At 49.2% G+C, this 5,940-nt stretch overlaps 1 pseudogene; it reads left to right on the top strand.

Annotated features, from left to right (window-relative positions):
- Positions 1-1,680: 1,680 nt before the first annotated feature.
- On the top strand, positions 1,681-3,297 carry LOC141732623 (olfactory receptor 6F1-like; annotated as a pseudogene).
- Positions 3,298-5,940: the final 2,643 nt, after the last annotated feature.

Raw genomic sequence — 5,940 nt, 5'->3', positions numbered from 1 at the left:
GTCTGAAGGACTGGCCTAGATTCCTCTAGAGGGGCTGAGAGCTGGTGTCAGGAGTCCTGGTTCTCAGTGGTGTGTGTGCATGATCGTGGTTGTGTACATGTTCCTCTCACTGTGCTGATGTGTGCACTTGTAGTAAAATTGATATTAACTTGAAAAGTGAAATATAGCATGTATCTGAAGCAACCAAGGGAACCTGCCACTGCTGCTAGAAGTCATCTATACAGCACCAACCATGTTTCATTAATTATAGAGAAATAGTAACTAGACATGATTAGTCTAAGATTAGAGGAGAAGTAGTTAAAAGGTAATTTCGGCAGGGGGAGATCACAACCACTGACTCATTGATACCACCTACTTATAAGAGAACCGTGGATGAAGAGGACAGAGTCTGCATACTAACACACAAAGGAAGCAAAGAAACCTTGACCAATCATTAAAGAGAATAGAAACGCATATGTATCAATTATTAGAATATGTAATAATCAGTGTATAAAAAGGGAAATTTTAAAACCTAAGGGGTGCTCCCTTGGAACGAGCACTCAATTTCTGTGCAGTAATGGAATAAACTTGGAAATACCTCTGCTCTGTGTGTTATTGGCCTGCACACTGGGTAAAGAACCCAGATTTGGGACAACATATTCACACATACATTCATGTGCCTGTGGTAGAAGGGTACACTTGTTTATTTACTGCATAGGGACAGGGTCAGACAAGCTGTCAGGGAGACCCTCCCGTTGAGTCACAAGGTTCAGAAAGGACCCCCTTGCTTTCTAAAGTCCTTCTCAGAGAGGAGGCTGGCTGCAGCTGGATCCAAGCCTAGTCCCAGACTTGGTCAATGGGATATGTCTAAAGGATTACATATGCACAATTAATCCTTTATATCACTTAGCTAAGATTTCAAAGTTTAGCATGCTATTAGTCACTTACCGAGAATCTGTTGCGGCAAGGAATCTCTCAACCTTGAGGAGCAGAACCCACTCAAGGGAAGATCCTGGCATGCAGCCCTCTGCCATGCAGGAGAGGTCCAAGGGCTCTTGGGCTATCCACTATTTATAGAGTAAGAGAATTGACCTATAGACATATTCACATGTGAACAAAATATCTAGGTCCCCACTCCAGACAGTGTTTTGACTGTGTTGCCAGCCATCCCCCAAAGTCCAGGTGCAACTCATCACAACTCCCACTGATGGTTATGGCTTGAGCAGCAGCCGAGGAGGGGAAAGGGGGAGAGCACACTGCCAGACACGTACACTGATGGAGGAGAGCATGAATGTGTGTGACTGGTCTGTATATTTGTAATTGTGTGGGCGTAGGTGTGTGTATATGTGTGCCTTAGTGTGTGTGCATCTGTGTAGAGGAGCATGCATGTAATCTGTACGCAAATGCATGCATGCAGGAGTGTAAGCACGTGTGTGTGAATATCTGTGCGTACACATTTGTGTGTGGGGTGGCTGTGCGTGTTGGTATGGAGATGGGCTCCTTTGGAAATGTGTGTGCACACACCTCGTTATAAGTGCACAGGAATGAGTTGCTCTTTGGGTGTGTGTCAGCTGACGTGTGTGGTTGTGCTCATGTGTGTGAGTTTGTGTGTGCACTGAAGGGGAAATTCAACTTGTAACTGCTCAGCAGTGGTAATTTGTGACCAAGGAATGATCTGCCACAGAGGGCACAAAGGCCCAAATGCAGCAGGGGTTAAAGTGGCTGGCAGCAGGAATGCAGAGACAGAAGGACTCTCTGGAAGGGAGAGCAGTTTCCCTTGGTGATGAGAAACAGCTGCAGCATTGTCTTGTAGCAACCCTGGAATGGGAATGGTGAGTGGCCACCTTTGGGCAGCAGAGCTGGTGCTGAGGGATAGACCCAATGCCAGGCTGAGGTGTCCCATGCACCATTCACAGGATTGGTGCTGCTGCCAGTGTATGTAACAAATCATCTCCTGATTCATCTTTGCAGACTCCTTGTAGAACTGCTTATGGTGGTAGGACTCTGGCCAATACGTTGACCATTTGGTGGTCGGTTGGTTGTTTTTTTTTTTATAAATCTAAGCATAAGCATGTGTTTCATTTGCCTCAAATGGTACAATAAAATTCCGCAACAGCAGACATATTTATGCGTGTGCATGCCTATGAGTGTGCATGGCTCGGTGTGCATGTGTGTGCACCCATGAGGGCATTTCAAAGGTCTTGATGAAGTCAAGGTACACCCCAGGCAGTGCCCCTCCCCTTCCCACAGTGCCTCTCATCTCCACATAGAAAGCAATGAGGTTGGTGAGGCATCATTTGTTCTAGTTTCACTCCTAGTGGCATCTGAAGGACCAGCACAGGCACGCAGACTCTCCCAGAAACTTTCCTGTCTTTGCAGATGAACCTCAATCCTGGGGGACACATAGCAAATGGGACAACTGTGGAAGAATTCATCCATCTTGGCTTCCCAGGCACGTGGCATTTCCGGGTCTCCCTTGTGGTGGTATTTGCACTGACGTGCTCCTTGACAGTAACATGCAATGCATCCATCATGGCTCTCATGTGGACGAACAGCAACGTCTGTACCCCAATGTACTTTCTCCTCCGTAATCTCCCCTTTCTGGAGATCTGGCACACTACTCGTGTTGTTCCCAAAGCCATAGGAGTCATGCTGGGGAGTAGCCAGACCATCTCCTTCAGTGTGTGCATCCTCCAGTTGTTCTTTCTTCTCTCCCTAGGCTCCACTCAGTGTTTTCTCCTGTCTGTCACGGCCTATGACCGCTTAGCCATACGCTACCCCTTGAGATACAGCTCCCTCATCAGCAGTGTCCTCTCTGCTCGGCTGGCGCTCAGCTCCTGGCTGGGAGGCTGTCTGTCCGTCTCGCTGCTGGCCTTTCTGACATCCAGGCTGACGTTCTGTGGGCCACATGTCATCAATCATTTCCTCTGTGATATAGATTCCTGCCTTGCCCTCTCCTGCAGTGACATGTGGCCCATGGAGCTAGCAACGTTCCTTACCTCCTAAACTGTTCTGGTGGCCCCCTGTGTGGTTACCCAGCTCTCCTACGTGTACATCACCTCTTCCATGCTCAGAATCATGTCAACCCATGGTCAAAAAAAGGTGTTTTCCACTTCCTCCGCCCACCTCAGTGTCGTCACAATCTGGTATGGTTCCACCATGTTCCTGTATGTCAAGCCATCGGTCCAGAACTCCCCGGATCTGAACAAACTCGTGAACACCTTTCACACACTTGTAACTCCTTTGTTGCACCCCTTCATTTACACACTCAGAAACAAAGATGAGTTGTTCTCATGGTGGGCCTTCCAGAACAAGTGAAGTGACTTTTCAAAGGGCCTCAGTGGGAGCAAACAGGTACATCCCCTCCCTCCCACGACTTCTACCCTGCCACCAGTTTCCCACTGAGCCCATTTCACTCCACTCACAGCTCACAAATACCATTGAGAAACAGCTCTCCAACAGAAGACTGGAGGAGTGGTCTTCCCATAGGTTTGAATTCCAGGTTGCCAAGGGCTTCATTTTGTCAGGGATTCACCTGTGCCCCCTAAATTATTCCCAGCAGCTGGGTCACTGCTTTAGGAAATGGGCATGTATTTCTCAGTTTAGTTTGACATTTTCTGGAAGGATTTATGTCCCAATCCCGTGGCTGTTTCAGAGAATCATGCTCTGGTTCAACAGAAAATTTGGCAATGTCTGGTATCTCTACCTATAGCCATTATTCCTAACAGAAGTCAGTCAACAAAATTTACACTCCCTCTCCTTCCCTCGATCCCGGATCTTAAGGTATTTTTAAATATTTAATTAAAAATATGCAAATCACTATGCTTCATGCTAGATGTGTCAGGACATTTCCACATCTGAAACTCCACATCAGTTTTTAACAGTCCATCGTGCCACCCGTTTTGGGCTTTGTTGTGGAAACACTTCAATGAGATTGGCAAAGTCCCCAGACTTCAGAACTGTGAAAGGCTGGCTGGGCAGCAACTCTCTCCTCTCACTCATTGGGAGGATGTCAGCACTTCCAAAGGGCACTTGCTTTTCCCCCTTCCAATTTTCATTTGAGGCATCATGTTCTCAAAGCTCTTCTTTCTGCACAAGGACACTGAAGGGCGTCCATGTCACCACTTCAGAAGGAGGAGGCATCAAGATGGCAGACACACCTTTAAGATCAGTGTGGGACTGACTTCACCTGAGTGTAGAGCTCTCCATTGAGATGATTGAATCCATACTGAACATTCTCTCCTCCCTTGTGGAAGCAGTGGTGCTTCTGGAGGTGATCTTCCTGTGTCCACCTGTCCTGGGCACTTGGCTCCTAGACTTGCAGCCAGACCCAGGCACCAGTGCCAAGGACAGGCTGATGCCTGCCCTCGTCAGCTGTGCTCTCTTTCTCAGGGGCACTTGGGAAAATCCCTGCGACAGCCCACTGAGGCTGGAGAAAGAACCTGAGCATGGGTGTGTCCTCAAGTAGCCATCACTGTTTGTCATTCCTTGCTTTTGGGGGAGAACTGTTTCTGTGGAGTGTTGAAGCACTCTGCAGCCCTGGAGAGCAATCAAAAGCAGGACCTGAAGTGTCCAAGGGACCTGAGACACAAAGGAGTGCGAACCCCGAAGGCTGCTGTCAACTCCCCATCAACACTGCCTAAAGCCCTCTGAGATGCACAGGGGCATTCAAAGCCTGCAACAGGGCTGTCAGAGCAGACCCACATCACTTGGGAGAGGCAGGCCATCCTGCAGCAGCACTAGGACAACTGCAATCTAGCCTAGGCTTTCTCAGGTGAAGTGGATGATGCTTCATGAGCAACAGACTCCAATTCATAGGGTGGGGTCCACCTGGAAAGTCAGCACCCTCCACCTGAGCTTCCACATGCATTGCTGGGATGGGATCACCTGAGAATGGATCCCCAGAATGATTCCTGTTGCCTATGGCAGAAAACAAGATCACTGGGATGTGATTACCAGTTGTTGGACAGAGAAACCAGCATGGGCTCGGGGACATAGGGGTTCCTCCCAGTTGAGCACTGCTGGTTTTCCTGATAAGGAAAAGAGACATGTAAAAGAGTGGGACCACTCTCTGGCAGTGGATAAGTGCAGGAAGGGTTTAACCAGAGAATCTTGTTCAGCATCTGGCTGGTGGGTCTTTTACACTTGATGATGCCTACATATGGGGCAAGGAAGGGCTCTTCCCTTCTGCGGCTACTATGGCCATGTGGCAAAACCATAAGAGCAGTTGTGCCTCCTACCACAAGCTTCATTCTCCAGCTGTGGCCATCAGTGGAGCCACAGGGAAAGGGAAGAAGCACACAAGCTGATAGGTTACTTGCCCTGAGGACTCACGCCACTGTACCAGCTATTTTAAGCAGAGGGCATTTACAAGCCTGGTTTGGCTTCTTTATGGTTTAGCCTCCAATGGGCCTGCCCAAGTCAGGTTTCTTGGGTTCTATTCATCACCAAAGACCCTGGATCTAGACACAGCTGTAAAAGTCACATTGGCATGTGCTTCACAGCAGCACAGGCTGGGGAGGCAGAGGCCCACCCTCACCACAGCCCCAGGTGCCACTGCTGGGCAGTCTGAGCTCAGAGCTCCATGCAAGCAGTGGCAGGGAGGGAACTGCTCCTCAGAGCACCCCCACGTTTCTGTGCACTGCTGCCAGCTGTGGGCACCAGTGTGGGCTCAGTGCACAGAAATAGGCAGCGCTGTCCTGGAGCTCGGTGTCTCACACATGCAGAAGCACCTGGGAGTCCTTTGCAGACAGTGTGGAGGAGAACCTCCCTGATGCCTCGTGAGCTCTGTACTTGCTTACTCGTAGCAGCATCTGAAGGGACTGGGTCTGGTGCTGCTGGTACCAGAAGATGCAGGGATTGGAATCGCTGGTGGAGAAATTGCAGTGCAGCGTTGCCTTGTGTCCCACCTGGATGGTCATTTCTGCTGGGAACTGGAGCACAGAGTCCTTTTGGGCATGA

The sequence above is a fragment of the Larus michahellis genome, chromosome 18, assembly GCF_964199755.1.
Source record: "Larus michahellis chromosome 18, bLarMic1.1, whole genome shotgun sequence".
Lineage (NCBI taxonomy): Eukaryota > Metazoa > Chordata > Aves > Charadriiformes > Laridae > Larus > Larus michahellis.
This window is presented reverse-complemented; position numbering and strand designations above follow the sequence as displayed.